General features: G+C 39.6%; 1 long non-coding RNA gene across 1 annotated transcript; it reads right to left on the bottom strand.

Annotated features, from left to right (window-relative positions):
- Positions 1-1,959: 1,959 nt before the first annotated feature.
- LOC117953326 lies at positions 1,960-24,861 on the bottom strand. Its single transcript, XR_004658593.1, has 3 exons — positions 24,607-24,861; positions 4,211-4,218; positions 1,960-1,971 (listed from the first exon to the last, which is right to left on the bottom strand). It is a non-coding gene; the product is annotated as an uncharacterized LOC117953326 (long non-coding RNA).
- Positions 24,862-26,230: the final 1,369 nt, after the last annotated feature.

Below are 26,230 nucleotides of genomic sequence, written 5' to 3' on the forward strand. Positions count from 1 at the left end.
GGTGCACTGCTTGTACTTTCAGGTAGAGATGTGAGCTCATAAACACTGGCATTACCCTTCACTCAGTGCTTTATTGAGTCTTAAAATGTTTCCTTTCTGTTCTAGTAGCAGCATCTCAGTGTATAAATCAGCTGAGGCAAAAAAGCACCTGTGGTGTAGCAAAAAAATGAAAACATACTCAGGAGAGGAGCAATTGCCATAAATAAGACAGAATGTAGTGTATTCTGCACAGTATCGTCAAAACCTAAAAGAGGTAGAAATACAAAGATAAACTAAGCTAATGTGATCAAACAATCTGGTATTTGTTTTCTCAGGAAGTTTGAGATGGAATTCAAGCTGAGGACTGACTCGCTCATTAAAATTAAAATAAAACCAGACAATAAAAAAAGTTGACAACCTCATAATAAAACCTGATGTTAATTGTTTAGGAAAGAGTAGGCACCTCAAGGCATTCTCATGCAACTTGGATACATTAATGAGGCCCGACAGTTATTTAAAGCAACTGACTAATTCAGAACCATGAAAGGTTATGCGGAACATCATTTTCAAGGAGCCCTTTACTAATTATTCAACCCATTTGCACAAGGTTACATCAGACCACGAGTGACACCTTAGATGTCTAAAACACTTCTTTTTTCCAGGTAGTGGAGTATGTTGACAATAAAAACTTGCAGTGACAGCTTATTCAGTCTGTATAATGTGCAGAAGGTTCAAATAAAAAATCTGCATTAAATTTCTCCAGTTCCTAAACAGCTCTGTACACCTCGAATGAAATGTATTCAAACAGTCTCATTCAGTGCACATCAATTTGATGCAACACTGCAGCAATCATCCCTCATTGACATTCAGACAGTTTCACGTTTCTCTCTCTATCATCATTGGCTCTGACAGTTGAAGCCTATTTCTGTAAAAGATGACATCATATGAAACAGACGCCAACTTGGCGAGTTCTGCATGCAGCCAAACTAATGTTCTAACACATTTACACACCACAATATAGGCTCATTTCTGTCCATTTATTCCAACTGTAAACATTTTGGTAAGTGAAAGTCATTCCTAATGGGGCTTTATAGCGTGTCGGTCTGAGCCTGACTGTCTCATGGGAACTAAATGTGTTAATGCAAATGATTTAAGATGTCATCAGTGCCACCCATGGCAGACAGAGATGCTTTGGAATATGATTACAGGGTTATTCACATACAGCTATCCCAGTTTAACGTTTAAAATATAAGAAAAGCAGCAATTTGCTTGCCATTTATGAATATCCAGCCTCATTTGCACAAATAGTACCCCCCTAAATCCAGTTCTATACTCAAATAATGCTGGATGTATGTTTAATCTACTGTGTTGAAAGGGTTTTAGAAGCTGTATAATTCAATAATGTTCTGAAGCTGAATGTACTCAGGTATAACAGAGTTGTGTTGAAGATGCGTTCATGTGTTGCACTGTAGAGAGGAAGGGTTCTAGGAAGCTAAAACTCTACAAAGAGAAGGTGATGTGTCGTGTTTTCATTGGCAGTACACAAGTTTTCTATCAGCAAAGTAAGAGACCCATTCAATCGGTACTGACCAAAGAACATTACTTGACCAACCGTATTCACTGAAATTGTACAAGCGTAATGGAAGTGTGGAAACAAATAATCCTTGTTATTGTCCCATTTGTCACCCAGTCCTTGCACCTATTATGCACTCATTTTTCCTGGAGAAAGATTCATCATTGAATGGCTCCATCACAAGGCTTCTTCCACTTGTTTGGACCAATCATTTTCTAACCTGAGGTTATGTGGTTGGTAAAGCCAGGTGGGCTGCTGTAATGCTTTACTGCAGTGATGTGCCACCATGTTCTCTTTGGATTATACAGTACATTAAATTGACTGTTTAATGTGTTTGTTGTGTTTTTGAAGCCACAGAAAATATGCACTGAAAAGAGCAATTGTTGGATAGTTTGGGCAAATACTACATTCACCTTAGACTATATCCACAAAATTCCACTCCTGGGATTGCTCCGATGCTGCCGGAAATTTTGCGGATGTTCCTCTTTTCGGCCGGATGTCCGTTACCTTCCACTTCATTTGTGTTGGAATGTTAAACTCCGCTGGATTTCTGAAGACTACGGTTAACTGCTCCTCAGATCTCTGCAGGGTAAATCCAGACAGCTAGCTAGACTATCTGAGTTTCTGTTGCACGACTAAAACAATTAGCTTCTTCCCCTGGCACTGTCCGGCATGATTGTGACTGATTTAAAGAAATGCCAATAAACCTGAGATTGTTTTTCTTCTGTCCCGGAATGCTTTGTTGAACACCAGACACTCCTTCGCAGCACCGCGATGGAGGATGGTCATGCAATGCAAGACTCTATTCACCTTAATAAATACTACTATGAACTTAATGTGATAAGGCTAAGAGAGCATATATTTAATTTGCAGTGCAAACTGAAAGGTTTCTTCATTTGGGTTGACAAGATACACATGTTTTAAGTTGAATGACTTCAGCAGTAAATATTTCTTCAGCAAAACACTTTTCAGTAGACGACTTAGATATCTCATGACAAACATGTTTGCATTCAAGTTGGCTTAGCCCATTATGTGTGTGATATAGAGGAATTACTTTCAAAATCACAGTCTGGTACAAGCCTCAAGACTGGGCTTCTGTCTGTTTTAGGTATACAGCAGGGGAACACATTGGCACAAATTGTGCTTGACTTATTTGGGGCTTGTAGTAGATATTATTTTTAGAGATCTAACATAAGTCCATTGTTGTCTTCCATCTGTGAAATGATGGATAAGCAGTTGGAGTACTATGTAGTTACTTCATGAATTGAAGAGTGCTACAGTAGGAAGATCAATCTGACCTGATTCTAATATACCATTGGATGCCACACAAGTGCAACAAAGAAGACCTTTAGTCATTTGTGGTTTCAGCCTGCATAGAGAAATTACAGAATGGAATTAAAGGCAAGTGCAGATCAAACAGAGATTTTTCAAGAAGGTCCCTCTGTTCTCACACCAGAGATCTATAAACATCAGGGACTTTAATCTTTATTCCCATACACCCTCAGGCAAATTCTACGGGTAACCTGAATAACCAAAAAGTATTACGTTTTTTTTAAGTGTCCATATATATTATGAAAAAAAAAGAAGAAAGAACTGCCCATGCTGTTTTGAGTGAGATACGGTTCCTGAATGTCCTCTGCCTTCAGTATCCGGGTGAGCTGTTCAACATCTGCACGGCTTTCTATGTCACTAGCCAAGATGAGGTGCCAGCGCTAGCAAGCTAGCTCATTCTCAATGGCAAAACACTGCTACAACACACACAAGTTCACCATAATCTCCAAAAGAACAACTTCCATGTCCCTGTTCTGCAGGTATTCCACAAGTGCCCCTCTTTTAGAAGTCTCCCAGCTAATCCTGCCTGGTACGACTGAAGTTATAAACACAAACAGCTAGCTGATGTGATATTACCTAGATACTGCGCGTGTGCGACTCCCAACAAAGATAGTATAGTTAGGGCTGCCAACTCTCACGCATTGGCCGTGAGACACACGCATTTGACTGGTTTCACACGCTCACACGCCACACCCCCGATTTCTCACGCTGAACTGTCAACCCGGTCGGTCAAATTTCTGAAAGATGAGTTTATCTGTAGATCTACCTGTTGAGCCACTCACTTTCGACTAGTTGTGCATTCAGAGACTGTGAGGGGTTCAAGAGCGCTCCCTGTCTCTGGAAGTTTTGAATTGTCGCAAACTGAAAACACTTTTTTTACGATCCATCCCATGTGCATTTCCCTGGCTTCAGGTACGAGCTCTGAGTATCACAGACCGTCCGTCGCTTCGTGACCACTCTCTCTGTGAAAATAGAGGTGAGCAGCGCGGCTAATGTAGCAACTTCAGTTCATGTTAGTGGACTCGCTCTGCTGGGGGCAGTGACGCGTTGCATCCGTGCAGACCTCCGATAATGAGCAGCGTACAACCTCCTCTCAACTCTGTCAGAGACCAGAGACCCGAATGGGCCTCTGTGTCCGTCAGACGGTCTGAATGAGATCCACCATATCAGCGGAGCAATAACATGCACAGCAGACTATATTACAACTCTCCAAATCTCGGACAACAGAGATGGGAGGAGTTATATTTTGAATGTGCACAAAGTTGTAAACATGAGCAAAAATCTGATGAAACACATCTGAGCTATACTATACTATGTATACAAAACTATATATACTATACTATATATAGCCTACTATACTGCAACGTTGGGCCACTAGCCTATTTATAGGCACTAACCTCGGTGCATCTCTAAATGAAACTGTAAATAATTAATATGATGTTTTATAAAATGAACAAATAGTCTTTATTTTCCCAAAAAGTAAATACAGTAAGTGGGGGACAGAGGATGAGGGCCAAACATTACTGACCCCTGGACCTGTTCACCACAGACCCAAATCTTCTTAGCTGTTGCTGACATATGCTACTGGCTCTCCATGTGGCTCATTATGTGTGGCACATTGTCTGGGTCAGTTCTTATATCATAAGACGTTAATAATGTAAATAATGTAAATGCTAAATGCCTTAATACCTGTTGATACTACAACAACACAAAGGTTCTTAACCCTACAGTTTTGCACATGTCATGTAAGACTTGATTTCTCCATTTTTTTGCAAAAAAACTCTCCAGAAAGTGCCATTTAATGGTTTATTTTTCAAATTTCTTTCCTGGGGGGGCATACCCCCAGACCCCCCTAGGGAGATACCGATCCCCCCACATATAACATATCACAATTTAAACCCTGAAGGATAAAGACCCAAAGAAATTGCTTTGTACACGGCAAAATATGGGTTGGCCCCCCCAAATCTCACTCCAAGGTTTGGGGAAAAGTTGGCAGCCCTGAGTATAGAAGTGAGATGTATCAATCTGAAGCTAAAACAGATACCTAAACACACAGGGTGAAACAGGATCTGCAGCAATGTGCGTAATCAATAGGTGTATTTATCTTGCAGAGTGAGTATTTATAAATTTTTGCTTTCTACCCTCTAGTTGCCCAAATTGATAAACAAAAACAGTTCTTAAATACTTGGTGTGACTGTCCAATGAAAGAGATTGTATACAAAAGAACACACTATACGTAAATTGCATATTTTTGCATGAACTAAGTCTGATATCCATGCAGTACTGAAAACACATTATATTAACCCTGGTGGAGTCAGGAACACCATTTATTAGAACAACTGGAAATACAGTGGCGCTCTGCTCTTGATAATGCTCCCTTTACCAGCCAAGCACCATGCAAAACCAAAACAGGGAGCACAATGCAGAAACCCTCCTAGGTAAAAGACTAGTAAACCAAAAGAAAGACATTGAAGTGCATTTTAACCTTGGAGTCATGTTAGGACTCTAAACTAGAAAGGTGGAGGCTAGGTTGGTGGTGGCAAAGCATTGCCTGCAGCAGCACTGAGTGAGTGAGTGAAGCAGCATCAGTGTAGCGGGGGTCATGAGGAGGGAGTCACATTTAAAAGGACCGCCTTGATGGCTGTGATTGGTGTGATGAGAATCAGCGGGTGTGTGATTTCTGTGTCCTGCATGAACAAACGCTAAGCTTATTTTTTTATCTTAGGTCTTTAAAATTGTAAAGGGACTATCTTTGATCATTTAAAGGTTTCGGAGAATTTCGAAGTAACTAATGAACGTGTTTTCCACTTCAGGCATTATCTCCATCAAAGACCAAGATCTACAAATTAAACTTTTTCACTGATCCATTTGCTTCCTAATTGAGACCAGTTCCAAATCCTATTCAGTCTGATGGCGTACAGGTAGTTGTCCTTACCATTGTTGCAGGTCCTAGGTCGATGTGTCTTTTCAATATGTCTAATACCTGAGTTGATAAGAGCAGACCTGTTGTCACCATTTGCATCATACTTATCGTTTTCTGAGGCAAACCGAATGTCAACTGTGACGTACAAGAAAATGAATGTATTTCTGCTCCTCTCGACTGCAGCGGGTTTTTAATTAAAGGCTCATAATGCTGCTCCTAGTGTGTTTTTTCTTTCTCTACTTGGGTGTATGCCATGGTCAACTAAATTAGATTCACTCAGACCTTTTTTAACAGTACTTGTCCTGTTAAGATTTCTTTTTAATGAAATATTCTTTGCTCGGTTCAGTTAGGTCTTCCACGGGTCCACTCTTTCACTATGAACAACTTTGATGAACAGTTGGAAGGAAGAAAGACGAATGAATTCACCATTGATAGAAATCCATTATGTTTTATTAAATTATTTTTTGGCACGAACGCAGCAAAGGCAGTTATTTCCCAGAACTGAAAGTCAAAGTTAAAGCCAAAGTTGCTCTCTAGTGTCACATTGCCAGACCTTCCTCCACAGCGCTGCAGAGGAGGGTCTGGCTAGTCCACACAGCATCCCGGGATGTGAGGAAAACGTTCTCTGGTTTATTGGCATTTCTTTAAATCAATCACAATCATCTTGGGTGGTGCTAGGCGCCCGAGAGAGCAACAGTGCAGCTGCAAAATAGCCTCGGCAAGGAACAGGTTTTGGTGGAGCTAATCTTTTCAAAGGTTGTTTTAGTTGTGCAACAGAAAACTCAGATTGGACAGATAGTCTAGCTAGCTGTCTGAATTTACCCTGCAGAGATCTGAGGAGCAGTTAACCATAGTCCTCAGAAATCCACCAGAGTTTAGGATGCCAACACAAAGAAAGCAGAAGGTATAGGACATCCGTCCAAAATGAGGCGAAAGTCTTGGTGATACCTGAACAATCCTGGAAGTTAAAGGTTGTCAATATTGACTAGTCGCTTTCTGACTTCAAATAATAGTTTCAAAAGTTTTTTGTAAATTAAAGAACGTGAGCCCTCCATACACACAAATGTACACACGCAGAACCCACCCAAAGACAACTTTCACATTTAATTATTGCTTTTGTATATCTATGCAAGGGCTTTCTTTAACAATAGCTGTCAACAACAGCCCTGTAATTTCCTGTTGAAAACATGGCAGCATATCTGCGTCTGTCTTCCTGTGGGTCAAATCTAACCTCTATTAAAAGAATCGGCTTCTCATACACAGAAAACCATTGCCATCTCTGAGCAGTTTTGAAATGTTCGAATGGAAGCAGAACAGCATCAAGCAGTCTGACTGTGGCTCTACACTCACAGAGCAATCTCCTCTCACCAAATCCCTGCAGCACAATTCAATTCCATTTACTGCAACTGCAGGCCAAAGCACCCAGGACCTAATCTGACAACCATGAAAGGTTGCCAGGGCGGCAAGCATGAGAACACTCTTTCAAGTCCATGAAAGAAAGGCATCCCTTTACATGTAGATCGATAGTTTGTTATAAGACAACAGTGTATTTCTGTCACGATAAGTAAGTAGTAAAAATGTGAAATACAAGTGAAAAATGAAAACAATGTAATAAAATGTAAAAATTAACCAAAAGCGAGGAACACGCTAAATGAACCGTGGCATAAACAAAAAGTATGTATAAAAGGGTTTTCTAAGAAGTGACATACAGTGAGGAAAATAAGTATTTTAACACCCTGCTATTTTGCAAGTTCTCCCAATTAGAAATCATGGAGGGGTCTGACATTGTCATCGTAGGTGCATGTCCACTGTGAGAGACATAATCTAAAAATAAAAAAAATCCACAAATCACAATGTATGATTTTTTAACTATTTATTTGTATGATACAGCTGCAAATAAGTATTTGAACACCTGTATTTCAGCTAGAATTCTGACCCACAAAGACCTGTTAGTCTGCCTTCAAAATGTCCTTCTCTACTCCATTTATTATCCTAAATTAGATAAGCACCTGTTTGAGGTCGTTAGCTGCATAAAGACACACAATCAGTAAGAATCCAACTACTAACATGGCCAAGACCAAAGAGCTGTCTGAAGACACTTGAGACAAAATTGTTCACCTCCACAAGGCTGGAAAGGGCTTCGGGGAAATTGCCAAGCAGCTTGGTGAAAAAGGTCCACTGTTGGAGCAATCATTAGAAAATGGAAGAAGCTAAACATGACTGTCAATCTCCCTCAGAATGGTCAATGACCTGAAAAGAGCTGGGACCACATTTTCCAAGGTTACTGTTGGTAATACACTAAGACGTCATGGTTTGAAATCATGCATGGCACGGAAGGTTCCCCTGCTTAAACCAGCACATGTCATGGCCCGTCTTAAGTTTTCCAATGACCATTTGGATGATCCAGAGGATTCATGGGAGAAAGTCATGTGGTCAGATGAGACCAAAATATAACTTTTTGGTCATAATTCCACAAACCCTGTTTGGAGGAAGAAGAGTGATGAGTACCATCCCTAGAACACCATCCCTACTGTGAAGCATGGGGGTGGTAGCATCATGCTTTGGGGGTGTTTTTCTGCAAAGGGGACAGGGCGACTGCACTGTATTAAGGAGAGGATGACCGGGGCCATGTGTTGCAAGATTTTGGGAAACAACCCCTTTCCCTCAGTTAGAGCATTGAAGATGGGTTGAGGCTGGGTCTTCCAACATGACAATGACCCAAAGCACACAGCAAGGGTAACCAAGGAGTAACTCTGTAAGAAGCATATCAGGGTTCTGGCTTGGCTTAGCCAGTCTCCAGACCTAAAGCCAATAGAGAATCTTTGGAGGGAGCTCAAACTCCGTGTTTCTCAGCGACAGCCCAGAAACCTGACTGATCTAGAGAAGATCTGTGTGGAGGAGTGGGCCAAAATCCCTTCTACAGTGTGTGCAAACCTGGTAAAAAAACTACAGAAAACGTTTGACCTCTGTAATTGCAAACAAATGCTACCGTACCAAATATTAACATAGATTTTCTTAGGTGTTCAAATACTTATTTGCAGCTGTATCATACAAATAAATAGTTTAAAAAATCATACATTGTGATTTCTGGATTTTTTTTTTGATTATATCTCACAGTGGACATGCACCAACGATGACAATTTCAGACCCCTCCATGATTTCTAAGTGGGAGAACTTGCAAAATAGCAGGGTGTTCAAATACTTATTTTCCTCACTGTAACACAGCTGTTGCTGGCCGGATCTCCTCCATCAGGGCTATCCCAGCTTCTCTGACTGTAACGGCTCAGTCCCCTCCGCTGTTTCCTCTGGACGGGACATGCCAGGAGCCAGCCCGAGGTGCCCTTCGCGCTGTGCTGTGTGATGTCATGGGGAGACGTAACATGTACTGCCCTAAAACCTACATTACCTTAAAATCAAATGAAAAGTGCACACCCAGTGCAAGGTTGACTGTTGTTCATAACATGGTCCTGGCTGTTTAACTAAGGTATAGAAGTAAATTTGAAAATGAAGTGGCATAGATATATTTTGCAACAATTCAAGACAGAGAGCTTTGCCTGAGACCTGAGGTGGGATATTAATCTGAACAAGAGAATGTGAAGGCATTGATGGCTGACTACTAACAGGCAAGCCATGGATACAAAAAACTGCTTGCAGGAAAAAGTTGAGTAAATAACAGTAGTGTGAGATGAGTGAAGATGTATTTCAAGATAAATCAAGGCCTTTTTCTGTTCTTATAATGACAGAACTTACACAAGTTGACTTAAAAACTGATAAATACTCATAGTTATAAAAAAGACAAAATAAACTAAACAGAAAAATCCTGTATTTAACATTAACTCAATGGAAATTTGAAATAATACATACTTGTTCAAAGCAAATTTAAGAATTGTATTGTGTACCATGCATTCCTGTATACAGAGCTTCTGAAAAGTGTTATTATTCCATCAAAAATTCATTTTATTAAGATTCATATTAAGTAGGTAAATTGTGTTACAGGAGATTTACCTTCCACTTAATCCTTAGTCTCACAAAATAAATGAATATTGATTGTACTCACGTGAAAAAAACATATACATATTTGTGCACAGACTAATTAGTGATTAGTTAAATATAGCTTATTTTCATGAAACATCTGAATGAGTCGACCAAGTGTTTCAAAACAAATACAATCCATTAATACGTTTTTTAAGTCTGTAAGCGCACACAGCTATACCTGCAATCTGCAGTGTCTGGTATGTTTAAACAGCATATTGGTGCTTGGTTTTGAGAAGATTAGGACTATTCCAAGCATTAATGTGTCCCTGGTCAAACTAAAGTCTTCCCCCGAGAAAGCTGCCCGAAGCCTAATAAGATAGGGAGCAAGTTTGAGATTAAAAGATAAATATTTAATATCTGAAGTGCCTTCAAACTTCAAATTTCTGTCTGACCTCACATTTTAGATGACGCGATGATGTCATTGGTCAGAGGAAGTCAAAGCAAGCTATGGCCTAGAGGATTTCTCTGTGTAATTTAGTTTTTGACCCTTCAGCCCTATTTGCACTGTTGAAATTCTAGCCCATAGAAATAAAGTAGATGGATATTCCATTAAACAGTTTCCCGTGGTCATTTGATTGGTACACAACAAAATGGCAATTATTGTCATTTGTCATGGAGACAATGCGCATCAGTGAGGTCGACAACTTTGTCACAGCTCGCTGAGAGTGTCATTCTCTGTAACCAATGCCGCAAAGCACGGCGGAACCAGCCAGCCAGCTGGTGTAAGTTGGCTAACAATAGCTTGCCAACTCCGCCTTAATGTTACCCCGTCGCCACATCGTTCACAGAAAAAAATAAAAATAAAGCTGTCACTCGGGGCGATAGCAATGTGCATTGTGTGGAAAGAAGCATGAAGTTAATTAGACTCATTTTGCGGCTGGCTCTGTGCCTCCTAAAGTTACTACTCCACTGCTCGTTTGTCCGTTACTGCAAAACCTCAACTTCGTCACTTGCCGGAAGTTGGCTTTTCATTGGAAGATTATACGTTACCATAGCAATGGTACACATAAAAATTACTACTACTCAGACCATTCTGCTATGTTGATTGAATGGAAACGGCCTTTCTATTCATTTTATTTCAATGGTTGTGCCCCTCCACAATGTACACCCTTGACAAATATAATTATTCATATAAAACATGTTCCCTGTGGTTGCCTTTTCTACCAGTGAGCTAATTGTAAAAATGATTAAGGTGACAAGTTCTCACAGCTACAACAAAAAAGATTGCTTGCCAGTCCTATTTCCCGGTTCCAAGAACTACACATATAAGGGCTCTTCTGATCTGTCAACTCTATGGTTAAGGTCTTATACGTTTCAGCAACTAAAACTACCAGGGGAAGATGGTGGTTGTGGTCTGACATTTTTTGCCAAAGTCCTCCACCATACACCCCCTGCATCCCTCACAATGCTCCACAAGCAAAAATAAACAAAAGCAAGAATAAATTCCAAAATCCAAGACAGGCCAAAACTAGGCTACAGTCACAAAGCTTTGACTAACATAAAGAATAGGTCTACTGCAAGCTCAAACACTGAGCCAGAAAACAAAAGGGTATTAAACATATCACTGAACTAAATTAAATCAATTAAAAGATAGCTGCCTCGTCCTCGGTTGCCAGCCAGGTCGCTGTGGGAGTGACATGTGCTGCCACTTCTTTCAGTTACAGTTGCTGGGTTTTCTGACTCTCTTTGGCTTTTTAGCCTGTGATTGATTTATGGAGAAATCCAAAATGCACTATTGAACAACTATCTTTGCTCATAAATGAGTGTCAGAGGCACACAGCATGCCTCGCTCTTGGCAAAGTTGGCAGATTCATTCTGATCAAATTGTGTGTTCAACTCTTCCCAACCAAATTTTAAAATCTAATTACATTTAATTGTAATAAAATGGATTAGGTTAGTTTTACTGATCAATTCAATGAAATAAATGTATGTCATTTTTAAGTATGTTTGCAGTGTGTCTACCTTTCGCCAAGGGGGTGCTGCAACACCCTCCGCGCCCCTAGTTCCTGCGGCCATTGTTGTGGTAAAGGTACACAGCAGAATCAGCCGTGTTAATTCAAAGGGCCACAGTATTTTGAGTTAAAACTACACTTTTAAAAGTGGTAAATGCTCAACACTGTGATAGAGTTGAAGTTTGACTCTCTCAATAGTCAAAATGTAACACTATGTGTATCTTCTTTTTTAACACAGACTAAAGTTGCTGCTATGTAACACTATAGAGGATTTCAAATTAAACACTGTATTTTATTCTTGTAGATTTGATTTACATTAAAAAAAACTGTTGGGCGTCATAATCCCTAATGCTATCCATGGTATAGTTTTACTTTTGAATTCAGTATATTCCTAGTACTTAACTATTAGAAAGAATAAAAACGTCAATTCAAAACTATAACCCTTTGCTTAACAATAACATTTCTTAATTGGCAGGCTCAATAGCACAGGTCACACAAAACATAGCACAGGTCACACAATGGTCACAAGGTGACACAATGCATATTTTTTCATCCATTTCATTAGAGAACTGTGTACCCTCCTCCAAAGCACACTGGAGGTGAGTCTGGCTACTCCACAAAGCATTTGGACATGGGAGGAAAACGTGCTCTGGTACTGTATATTGACATTTCTTTCAACCAATCACAATCGTCTTGGGCGATGTAAAGCACCGGAGAAAAGCCGCGGTGCTGCTGCAAAGTAGGCTCGAGAGGGAACTTGTTTGTGTGCGTTTAAAAGTTGTTTTAGTCGTGCAACAGAAAACTCAGATTGGACAGATAGTCTAGCTAGCTGTCTGGATTTCCCCTTCAGAGATCTGAGAAAAGGTTAACCATTGTCGTAATATATAAACTTTATTTCAGACCCAGGGGGATCCATATCACAATGAGAACATTCACAAACACAAAAATACAAAATAGAGAGCCTTCCAAAATGTTCAGTGTTCAGTGTTTGCCAATGGTTCCACAGACTGGAAGAGAATCTGACAGAACTGCGTACAGGGTTAGCCAAAACAGGGATTCTGTAATTTTCTGACTCGGCTACCCTACACAGAAATCTATACATCAGGTTACGTAAAACATCAGAGCAGGTAGGTACCCCAACGCTGACAAACATATGGCTTGCACTGGAGCTTCTTGGAGCTCTCAGCAGCAGCCTCATGCTGTCATTATACACTACAAAGAACTACTACAAACTAAGATAAATTGTGACTGTTATTGCCACTCTTCATTTCAACCCCAACCGGTCGTCAGCCACCACCTACCATGAGTCTGGCTCTGTCCCAGGTTTCTTCCTAAAAGGGAGTTTTCCTCACCACTGTTACACTGTTGCTTGTTTGGAGGGAACCACTAGAACTGTTGGGTCCTTGTCAATTATGGAGTATGGTCTAGACCTACTCTGTAAAGTGTCTTGAGACATCTATTGTTATGAATTGATACTATAAATAAAATTGAATTGAACTGAATGTTAAGCCACTGTAATGCTGATGAGTTTTCTAATGCTGACTTGCTTATAACAACAACACAGGTAGGTTGTTTACAAAGGTGTACAATACGCTCCAAAGAGTGAGATTTTCCCAGGTACAGAGCACAAGCTAAACTTACAACACAGGGTGTTTGCATGAGCATACAGCTTCCGACGCTGCCTATATATATAGATATCCTTATCATCAGACAGGTCATTTGCAATAATATGGCCCAAATATGTAATCTCACTGCACACCAGAATTGCAGTGCCAGACAGACAGAAGTCAGGAAAGGTTGCCCGTCTCTACTTCTGATAATCATGATCTTACTCTTTATAGCATTGTATTTTATTTCAAAATCAACACCATACTGTGTACATGCTCTCTGAAGCTGTTGGACACACACACTATATGGGCTGAAGATGACCAAATCATCTGCAAACATTAGGTGATTAATTAGTAAGTCACAAACCCTACAGCCTGTACCACATGCATTTAAAATCAAAGACAACTCATTCATACTCATGTTAAATATACACATATTATCATTAATCAACCACAGTTGACAGTCTTCACCAATTCTGACCTGTACAGGTGTGTCTGTTTACCTTGGTAGATGGTACACTTATAAATAAAAATAATTAATCTCAGATTGAATGAAAATGTGGTTCATTCAGCTTTTTTGCCTATTTTCTTTCTTGAGGGCACTCTCATGTTAATGTATGTGGTATATTTATTGTGCTCTAGACAAAAATGCAAACAATTGGATTGACATCTGTAAGTGGCCATATGAAATTCCATAGAATTGTACTGTTTCCATAAGGCTTTTTTCATTTGATATCACTTAATTTGGATCAAAACGTGTGGCTGGAAACATAGCTAGTGACAATGGTAAGAGCAAATTTAATGTTTGTAATATACAGTATTTCATGTCAGTTTAGCCTGTTAGCATGCTAGAATTTGCTAACTAGCAGCTGATAGGAATGACATTTCAGGTATTTGACGACGTACAAAAGTTGAATTATTATTTCAATTTGGGATCAGGTAGTTTCACATTTTTCCAGCATATTAAACAGCATGCAATCTTGCACTCTTTTCAAACTATGTATATACCAGTGAAAACATAGTCACCGCCCCAGACCCCATCAGTCCCACCCGGGACTCGGTTATGGTGCAACAATAGATGTAGATAAACACCAACGCTAAATCAACCATACACAACAAACCAAGATAACATAAATGCACACCCAAAACATTACCAGAACAATATTGAAACACACTGACTAAGACAGAAACCGTGCATCACATACAGTATGTTTCTTTCCAATGAGGCTTTACACCACTTGAACAGTTGAAATGACACAGCCCCTCCCATACAGAAACTTACATTCTTAGTCATCTATGCTTAATATGATCTGTGCACTGCATGCTTAAGATGATTATTACAAAAAACTATTGTGAGTTAGAATTTAATATGTTTTTAAACCAAAAAATAAATAGTGACCACTGAAAAGTTTTAATCTGTGTTTACAGTGCTGTTGACTGTAGATATCTTAGAGGTTTTTCTGCCTAATTGCAGTGTCACACTTTATCCATCTCTTATGTAAACCATCTCTTATGTAAAAAACAACAGGGATTACTTGCACAATAATTTGCATGATAGGAAAACATAAAGTTGATTCAATAAATGGCTTATGCTCTTGTTTTTTATGGTGAGGACAGTTTCAAATGAATATTAATAAGATCAATGTGGAACTGGAGTTGCATATGCTGTAATTGCTGTTTCATTAGTGCACTGTTCAAAAAATATTCCCCCATGATGTTTAAGCACACAATGGTGCTCTCAAATCACTCCCTCTCAGCTCATTGTTAACATCTTGAAATCTGGGGATGCTATTGTGTGCTATGAGAAAGTGGGGAGTGTAGGCTGCTGTCTGTTTCATGAATTATAATTTGATCTGCGCAGAACACTGTTCAACACGCCTTGACAAGCAGCTGCCCACAGTGGATAAGTCAGCACAGACTCGTGATGTGCAGCCAAATCTTCTTCAAACTCACAGAGCTTCATTTCCAATTCAAGTGAAAATCCCAAAGTTTCCAACAATGCCACATATGTCGGGTTGAAGTTTGGCAAAATGTGTATAAAACAATGAACAGCAACACAGTTGCACAATTTCAACTAACGGAGGTGTGCTACCTTGAAAAATAGGAAAATGTGGGTTTGAATATTTCATTCACTGTCAATGTTACTTTGCTGCGATGAACAGCTGATGAATAATATACATTATTATAGTTGTCATAGTATATATAAGACACCAGCCATACAGAAAGCTGGACCAAACATATCATTGTATATTATTATGTATAAAGTTTGTTTCATTATTTTTAAGTGTGCCAAAACTGCCAATTATATACTGTAATGGTGGTTCTGCACCTCTCTTTTCAGAGAACATCAGTGATGTCCATAAACACCAACTACCCAGAACAGCTTTTATCCATTCCAAACAAAGCGCAATTGGCATCATTTCTTGTCTTTTCCAAACTAGATATGCTCGCTTTTGCACAGCAACACGTCTTAGGTTGGTAAAAAGTATGATATGCTGTAAATCACATAATCACTCAAGAAATATTACAGATTTATAATTTAACACATGTATGGTGTTCGGGTCTGTGGGGCCCGTTTTCAATGTTTGTTAAAATAAAAAAATTATGCTGTTCATTATTTCTTTTAACTCAAACTCATTAGCCTTGGCTCATTTTCTGTGAAGAACATAAAAAATAACTTATTTTAAGGATTGCACATGTTACACGGTCTTGGTTATATTTTTAAATTTTTTTTTATACCTTTTTATAATTGAATTTCCTCGTTTTTTCACAAAGAACATAAATGATCATGTGATCATAAATGTGATCTCACAGGGATAAATGGCAAATACAAACCTTAAATGATGTAGTTATCATTGAGCTAAAGTAAACATCTGTTAAGTATTTCTACATATATTGTTACGGCTGTATTGATTTAAAAGACTAATAATGTGGTGGGTCCACCAGACCCGGGAACATTGGCTGTGTAGCAAAAATAACAAGGGTTAAATAGAAATGAATTGACTTACAAATACTTGCGCCATTTACATTTTTATAGGTTTGGAAATTCACAGAGATACTGTTTTCATATTTGTTCAACTGGAATGTTGCTGATACAAGCGGGACTCCCAAACTGTCAAAAGTTTCTCCTTTCTATTTCAACTCAGCACATTCCAATTTATATTTTTCCCCTCATTGTGTCCTGTCCTCCCCTGCTGTCACACTGCTGTCCGTCTTCCAGTGCTTCTGAACCGCTCATCCCTGTCGTAATGACCTCCTCAGGGAGCTGGAGGCACTGTCTGCAATCCTCATGCTGTTTGGTGAAGGACTTTGCCACTTCATGTGAAACAATAAAAGAGCAATGACAGAGTGCTGGGCAGACTGTCCTCTTGTTAAAAGCCCAAATGTCAGAGTGCATACAAAACCTTCACACTAAGATGGAAAGACAGTAACTTGCAGGGTGAAGCCCTCTCTCTTTGTGCGATGATGAGGCGGAATGGGGAGCAAAAAAGGCTCTTTGATAGCAACTCTGTTTGACTCATGTGAGCCTGTGAACTACATTTCCTCTCAATAGAAATACGAAGCAATTGACAGGAAAGCGGAGCAGCGTAAGACGTATGCTGTACTATTCAAAAAACGTCGATGAGGTTTTAAAGGCAGCTTATGACTACAAAGATAAAACATGTACAGTATGATGTTTTATACGATAAAAGAGAGAGGGAAAGAACTGATGCTTTCAGTCATGTCTAGTTGTACAGTACATCAAGCTTTAAATATATCAATCTATTAATGTTTTATTGATATGCAAAACAAGCTAGAGGATATAGAGACAATGTAAATTATTCAAAGCAGACTCTGGTTGCCTATCGTACATGGCAATGCACAAAAAGTTCTTCACTCAAGCACTGTTTTATTCTCAAGCTAAGGTTTCAGTGCTGCGGGCCTTGCGCTCTATCGGGAACACTAAAACATTGCATGCCTGCTCAAGTAGAGTTTATGCAACAACGGTGTGTTGAAGTTTCCTTAATTTATGACATGTAACCTCGACTCTGGTACACTTAGATAACCACTTTGGATGTGCAAATATTTTCCCAAGTCTCAGTCTGTGTCCCTCAGCTGCACCCTGACTTTCCAAAAGTGGTAACTCAGCAAAGAAGCAGGCATTTTATTCCCTCATCTCTTTGCACTTGTGTGATGATTAAATTCCAAGAGAATCATTGAAAACAATTAGAATCACAACCAGGCTGTCATCTGCCTGACATGTGGCAAGCCCCTGTGGCTTCAGCTCCAGATCGACTGGTTTCTCTTATGGTAAGGAAACTGTCTATTCCTTGGATAAGGTTGTGACAGTAGCTCCTCATGCGATTGTGCCATCAGTCTGCTAATTTGACATTCATCGGTTTTGAAAACAACAGCGGTTGTTCAGGTGTCGTTTACGAATTAATGCTGGAGGTAGCTGCCCCTGTGGCTGTGCTTATTTGTGTTTTTATTTCACATATTTCAAGACTGCGTTGAAATTTGGGAAGGTTTGTTGGGAAAAAGAAAAGAAAAAGACCTCTTCCGTCCACAAACTATTATTTAAATGAAACCATCTGAGAAGTTTGGATTGGTTGTCTCTTTGGTGGAACTGCTAAAAAGCCATAGACATGATGACAAGACACTGTTTTACGTGCATTTATTCCCTGATGTGTTCTCTAACAATGTGCTGCATTTTAGAAGCTTACTATTTTGAATGAACTAGTCACTAGAGTTGTCAGACAAATGTAGTAGAGCAAAGAGTACAATACTTTGTACAGCTACAAAATAGCTTCAAAGCAGCATAAAATGAAATACTTAAGTAAGGTACTGTACAATTACCTCAAAAGCCTACTTTTGTTCATTACTTGAGTAAATCTACTCAATTACTATTTTTTACTGTACCCAACTACTGTATAAAAAATAATTTTATGGACTGACATATACACTAAAAGTTATTCCAATTAAATGTGGCATGCAACCGAAAATGGACCAGTAAAAATGTACAGTATCCATCACTGTGTGTTCTCCTGAACATCTCTTTTGTAAGGCAAGGCTATTGTAATGATAGCAATAAGCAATTAGTAAATAATTAGATCTATATGCACAGTGCAGTATAAAGTAGAGTGGGCTTAGATGTCTTGGCATTGTACCTTTTGTGTTTTAAACAGCTTATGTGCAAGGACCGGCTTCTACAACCAAACTCCCAGAGCTATGATCCTGATGTTCTTTTTTGGTCCTTCGAACAACAGGAATCATGAATATGCAGGAGGAGGAGGAGAGCAGCCCCTCCAGGTCTCATAAAAAGCGACATTAAGCTTCCCTAATTAAACTGAACTCTCCTCTTCCAGCGAGCATGACTTTGGGACTTAATAGAGCCACCTCTGGTCTTCCCTCAGCCTCGTATTGGGCTCTGCTGCTGGAACACTGCAGGCTGCAACAATCAATAAAGAGCAACTTCATGAATAGAGAATATCTCCCCTATTATAAACAGCTACTATTTCGAACAGGTCGGCCATGGTTGAATGGCTTCATTTAAATGCATTGAATGCTAAATGACATCACAGTTTACAGCTGGTAAAGGTAATCTGTAATCCTCTGTAATGGCTTGAAGAAAAGAACAAGCAGGCGCTGATTAAATGAATTACACAAACATCCCAGTACGGACGTACAATAAGGGTCATTATTCTAGTCTGGCAAAGTAAACATTTTTCACATTTTTCATAGTGGTGTCTCAAATTAATGTTTACTGTGTACCAAGAAAGCTGCTTGTTTTCCATTCACCTTGTGTTATTGTGAGGAAGAAATCAACCCAAATTATGGATAAGGTGCCACATATGGAAAACAAAACTCTCTGCAACAAGGTCGTAATACAGTCTCTATGGTAATTTCTGTGTAAAGATACTGCTTTGTTGCTGTCCCATTGGAATACATAGATGTGGATCCTGATGAAAGCTGCAGGTAAGCCAAAGCGCACACAGGCTCTTAGTCAAAATCAGAATACACTGAATCCTAGAGTTGGAATATTTCGTTGGATTACAACATTAGAAACTGCTTGATACTTCTTTGATATTCTATTTTTCAAATTAAAGTATTATTAAAATGGTGAGTATACTCCTTCATTGTCGAAATAAAGGAACACATTAGTATTTCTTGCATTCATCCAACAACTGCACCATGCAGTCAATTTCTCCCAAATGACTGCCGTTTTTTACAAGAAATGCATTCAATTTTGTGAGATTAAAAAAACTAAAAACATCACGTTTTCATCAATTCAGAGCTTTCCAGTGAGCTTCACATGCAGCAGACTCACACAGGGATTTGTTCTTATCAGCTAAGGTGCGTGTGTGTGTGTGTGTGTGTGTGTGTGTGTGTCTGTGTGTTGGGGGGGGATATAACCATCAAAGACATAAAAGGTCATGCAGGAAGAAATCTTTAAATAGAATATATAAGAAAAGCTGTGGTAGAGGACCATAACAAGAAACCAAACATCTGGTGATGTGAATATGTAAAGATCACACACAGGAAAATGATGAAGAATGTAAATATTCAAACACAATAATCACCTGTTCAGCTAAGCTGAAATATGACAAGGCAAGAACCAACACTGGATAACAGAGATCCCAACATTTGTCTTCATTGGATGACACTAATTGAGAGGAAAGGAACTGGACTTGTCCATTCTGTCTATTATGTCCATTCTGTCCATTTTCATTTGCAGAAGGCACCCCTGCTCCGCAGGGACATCACTAGGATCAAAAGACAGGGGGTGCTTAGCCCCCAGGGTATTTGTAACTTGCGTTTGCAAAATCTTTGTTACTATGTTAGGTCTACACTTATGTCTAAAAACAGTCTACAAACAAGATGTTAACAAGTAAAAAGTGACAGACACATCCTCTTCTTCCACTTCTACTCTTCAACAAAAGTTACTGTAACGTTAGCTTTTAGACACATCAAAACTACAGAGGGAATTTCCTTAGGCCAGACTTTGCTCCTGACGAGTTCTTCTGTCAGCAATTACATAAATGCGATGCTATTGTCAGTGTAAGTGTAAGTAATAGTATACTATATCTAAAGAAAGAAAAAGAAGAAAGAAAGGCATCACTGCATACTTTATCATTTGAGCTATTGATCCGGATCCTGTTTAAAGTGGCTACTGTGTAAATACACTTACCTGATGGCGGAAAGAATGAAATATTTGGAGTAATTATTAGTGTACAGTATACAGTATATATGTACTGTATGTAGGATTGCTTTCATTTTATTTTCACATGTGTATCAGTTGGCATGTGCTCATCTTTAGCTTAGCGCATTTAGGTAACATCTACATATTCATTTAAGTTATCACAGTCAGTGAATGCAGAAAGTTAAATTGGTTAGAATATAGCTAGCTTATGGATATTTCCTTGACCTGCCAACAAATGCTTATTGTTAGAAGAAACAAAACAATCCTCAGACCTGTAGACTACTACTGACCTCCATCACACCGGCTCCCTCAGACTCAAATGCCCCGCCGATCTCCTGCTTCTCTTTGTCTCTGCTGGAACACCTTCCAATATCCATCGCATCTTCTCAATGAATTGAAGGATACAACGGTACAATAGCATTAACAGGGACCCTATGGCATTTAGCTTTCAGTGACAGCAACATTCTATGGGGATTGATAATGATTTAGAACAGGCTTACTAGAAATAAGCTATATTATTGGCAAAGAATAAAGAGTTGTGATTGGCTTGCTAAGTTCACAATTGTCTTGTATTTTGCTCGTTCACTCTAGCTAGAATATAGTATTCCGTAACAATCCAAAATGTCCCCTTTCCTTTACCTCCAGAAATGTAGCAATTGATAAGCAGGTAATTAAAAACAACTTACCATTTTACTCTGTATCACTTTGTGTAATCAATCTTCCTTTCACCATTAGCGTGTGTGTCGGCGCGTGGGTGGGGGGGTGCATAGCAAGTTCAGACCAAAGAGTAGCAACAAGACGAGATGAACCATCCAGTTGCTTGCAACGCTCCGGTCTGCAACGCTCTGAAAGCTGCTGGTTCACACCAACGCAATCTTGATAGCACAACTACTCTTTGTTCTTCTGTTCAACTTCAGACTTTTTTAGCCGGATATATATCATTTGTTGGGTCTTTATGAATGAGGAAACAGTTCTTGATGAATCAAATTGTTCTTAGTGTCATTAATGGGTGCTTAGGAGCATTTTGGGGTAGCTTCAGCCCTCCTAAAATAGGCCTAACAATGTCCCTGCTGCTGGGACTTTAACGTTGGTCTCTGTGAGTTTTTTTCTTTTTTTTAGCTTGATGCACATAAAATAAAAAAACGTGTCCACACAGTAATCGTGCCTGCATTTCATAACACAGTAATGTTACTGGCTGACTTTATAATGTTTCAGTGAAGTGATTAGTGATGTTGCATTTGGTTAGATGTATGCTATGGTTGCGTGCATGCTTCCCTTGCCTTTGTAAATGTCTGCCCCACCCTGATGTGTTTCACCTGTTCTTGAGCCTTCGTGTCACCTGTCCCTTGTTTCACCTTGTTACATCTTGTATTAAGTCTCCTATTGTCTTGTGTCAGGTCATTATTTCTGTAATGGTGTGTGTGTGTGTGTGTGTGTGTGTGACGTCTAGTGTCTTGTCTAGTCTGCCTTTTTCTTGTGATTCCTGTTTTTTTACTTCCACTACATTGGATTAGTTTTGTTTCCTTTTTCACACCTTTTGTTTGTATGGATTATTGTATTAATCCTCAAAGCTTACTTTTGCCCGGCTGTCTCTGCATTCAGGTTTGACAATCTCTGATTCCCATTAACAATTTAGTTACATTTCACATGTGACAATGATGCCGTAGTGCTGTAATAAACTGCTTCTACCAGCATATCTTACTTTGTCATCATTATCTAGCACCATTATTTAAATTTAGTTATTGCAGAGTTTACAAAATACAAATTAGCAGTCCTCTGCCAGAGTTTGATTTCTAAACTATTGGTAAAAATACTTGTGTTTTTCTTATTTCAATTTAACTTTATTTTAGACACACAGGTCCATATCAGTATAAACAAAACAACACAGACACAACAAAAGAAGTTATGTGAATTGTATTTCACAAGATCAAAGTGATTAAAAGCATTTGTTCCAATGTTTCCAAAAGCAAGAAGTGTACCTTGTGTCACTCTTGGTGGGGTCAGTTAAAGCCATTTTAGAGTAATAAGTAATAAGAATTCAACAAAACTGTCAGCACGACCACATGATACAAAAAAAAAAAAACCATCTTTACAACAATTTTAAAACATGATGGACTCTTCAGAAGATGTAAATCTACACGCAAGCTTCTGCACGGGAATGTCAGACGACCCAATCTTGTGAACATGGTCATACTGAGAAATACAGAGAGAGTTTTGCTGGAGCTGATAGTCTTAACTAGGGACTGTTCGTTACTTATTTAAAGGTCCCATGGCATGAACGTTTCACTTTATGAGGTTTTTAAACATTAATATGTGTTCTCCCAGCCTGCTTATGGTCCCCCAGTGGCTAGAAATGGCGATAAGTGTATACCGAGCCCTGGGTATCCTGCTCTGACTTTGAGAAAATAAAAGCTCAGATGGGCCAATCTGGATTCTTGCTCCTTATGAGGTCGTAAGAGGCAAGGTTACCTCCCCTTTCTCTGCTTTGCCCGCCCAGAGAATTTGGCCCGCCCTTGAGAGAGAGACATCATGGCTTTCAGGCTTCCACTTTGCCCCCCCCCCCCCCCCCCCCCCCCCCCCCCCCCCCCCCCCCCCCCCCCCCCCCCCCCCCCCCCCCCCCCCCCCCGCCCCCTCTCCTCAATAGCTACAGACTCAGAAGTGGCACATTCAGGAAAGCTCATTGCTGGACTGGCTCTAGTGGCTGTAATTCTGCACCAAGGCTGAATTTTGGGAAAGTGACTTCAGATACAGTATTAGGGGACCACTAAGGTCTAGAAAAAAAGAGACTTCAGATACAGTATTAGGGGACCACTAAGGTCTAGAAAAAAAGAGACTTTAGATACAGTATTAGGGGACCACTGAGGTCTATATAAAAGCATCCAAAGGGAACTATGTCATGGGAACTTTAAGTGTCCACCAGAGAACATTGGGATCTTCAGTCATATCAGACACAGACCTTTACCAGCAATTCATTTTCCATGACCCTCCATGATGATTTGGGAAACAGGCATGATCCTCTCCCACGATCTTATTAATGCCTTCTGTTCTGGTTTGCACGCAGCAAAGATGTTCAGACCCTGATTGTTTTTAATACAGTCATGACCTACATAAATTAACTTCTGCTTTTTCATCTTGTGCATCACACTCCACTGTCATGGTGGCCATTTCAGTAGATATACTCACTAACATTGTTGTGGAAACACACCCTTCCTGCATTACTGCATTACTTCAAATACTAAGTTACTCTTCTAGTAAACTAGTATCCACATAAAATAAAACAATAAAAAAGTGAGACCATTCAACAAAGCACTAAGGGTAATAACAAATTCAACACATTAACTCGTTACTATGGACTCGTCACTAGGCTTGCTCAGTAATGTATATTTCAGTGTATAGGTATCACATTTGCTCTACAATCTTTGCTACTGCCCTCTAGAGGCATAGACGGAGTTTGACAGTAAAAGAAACTCATTGTAGCAGCTGAGAGCTGGCCTACTACTTGGGGAACACAGCACGAGCACATGTGGACAAAACAAACATACTAAATAAACGTATAGTAAAAGGTTATTTTAAAGGAAGATTTTCAAATACATTGTAACAATTTAACAATTCGGACTTGTGAAATCCAATCGTGGCCCAGTGGGTTGGCCAGTACAAAAGTGAGTGGGCCATTTTCAAAAAGATGTAGAAGTAGCAAAAAGTACAAAATGGAGAAAAAAAAAAACATCTACAATTTCAACTTTAACATATACTGAACTACAAGAGCAATAGGAGTACAGTATGCAACATGCTCAACCAGCAAAGCTCAGTCTAAAAGGTTTGTCCACAACAATATAGACAAAAACCTGTTGATTTTAACCTATTGAGGCTAAAAGGTTTCCACCGGCAGAACCAGCAGCATTGGCTATGCACAGCACTGTTGTTAAATGTACCATTTTATTGCACAACGTGGATACTAAACATGAACCCAAAACGCAGAGAAGGCGTTTACTTACTACATGACATAGAATCATAGACAGTTAAACAAATGGACCAATATATCCCGTTGCTCTGGGCGGAGAACAGTGGAGGATATTAGCAGCACTTTTCTGGTGACGGCTGGGCGTTACTGCGCAGCCTCCAAATGAGTTTGACGACGAAGTTGTGACGTGAGCAACCTGTCTGAAAGTTGTAAGTCTTCTGGTAGCTATGCAAAGAGAAATCTCAATAATTCCCAATCGGCACAGACGGAGAGCTTAGGTATATGTTAGGAGATAACATAGGCACAGGCTAATTATTGTAAGTAAACCTTAACAGCTAATGCAAGTCCAGACTGTCTGTGAGCTTACCCTCGCCAAATTCTCTGGACGGGTAAGGTACAGACAAAGGAGATGTAACCTTGCCTCTTAAGACCTCTGGAGGAGCAAGATTCCAGATTGGCCAATCTGAAATTTTATCTTCTTAAAGGCAGAGAAGGATACCCAAGGCTCGGTTTACACCTCTCACCATTTATAGCTACTGGGGGACCATAAGCAGGCTGGGAGAACACATGTAAATATTAAAAAAACCTCCTAAAGTGACATTTTCATGTCACAGGACCTTTAATAGTACTTGGTTTGCCATGAAGAAGGAAGGAAAAACTTGCCCCTGATCCTCCTTGGTTTTTGCAATATTGAAAAAACTCTTCTTAGAGTTAAATTTGATGTCATGCATATCATACTGTGAGCAAACACTAAGCAATTGTTGTAGGCCGGAGACAGGACGACTAAGTCATCAGCATACATCAGATGATTTATAACACTATCCCCCACCATGCATCCATTTTTGCAGTCTTTTAACTTTTTAGATAGATGCATATATAAATATTGTTGTGGTGGGAAATAACATACTACAGAGCCACCGGAGTGGCTTTAATGATTCATGGAGACAAAGGGAGGCCTTGTTTATCGTACAATCCAAACATTAACACGAAGCTATCAGCATGACAGAAGAAAAACACATCTCTACCTCCAGCTGGTGCTCATGGCATATTTGAGGTCATTTTTTCTGTTCACTTGTAGATCTCTCTTCGACTTTCTATGTGGAACACTTGGCATTATAACCTCATAGCCCTACGTATGACGTGAGTCGATTTGATTGATGGTTGTTGCTGTTCGTCACACCACAGTTAATGCAATACTACTATATCCAACAAGCGGCAAGTAGTGCATGTTGTAGCATACAAATATGTTCTTCTTCCCCTACAGTGTCTACAGGAGCTGCTCCCCCTGCTGAATTATCTAATGTTTCGAAATTAGTTGTTGTCACTGAATAACAGCTCACACAATGTGCTTGTACTGTTCCACATAATGTAGTTGTGCCAACCATTAACAGCTTGTTTCAAACCTGAGTCTTGACTGCTTGCAATGAGTCTAATGTAATAAAACGGGTGTCTAGGTTCTCGGCAAGTTTGATTCATCAACCAATCCCAGAAACCTTTATGTCTCGTAAGCCTAGTGTCGGTCACTATGAGTGAATATTATTTCCCCCACCCACGGGCACGCTAACCGGTAACCACATCTATTGACGGGGTAGGCCAACCAACAACTGTCCAGCTTCTCTGAGAGCACGGTTCCCCAAACGGTACGTGTTTTTCCACAACGTGTTTTCATGAATTGTTTTTTATGAATT

Source organism: Etheostoma cragini, chromosome 11, assembly GCF_013103735.1.
Source record: "Etheostoma cragini isolate CJK2018 chromosome 11, CSU_Ecrag_1.0, whole genome shotgun sequence".
NCBI lineage: Eukaryota > Metazoa > Chordata > Actinopteri > Perciformes > Percidae > Etheostoma > Etheostoma cragini.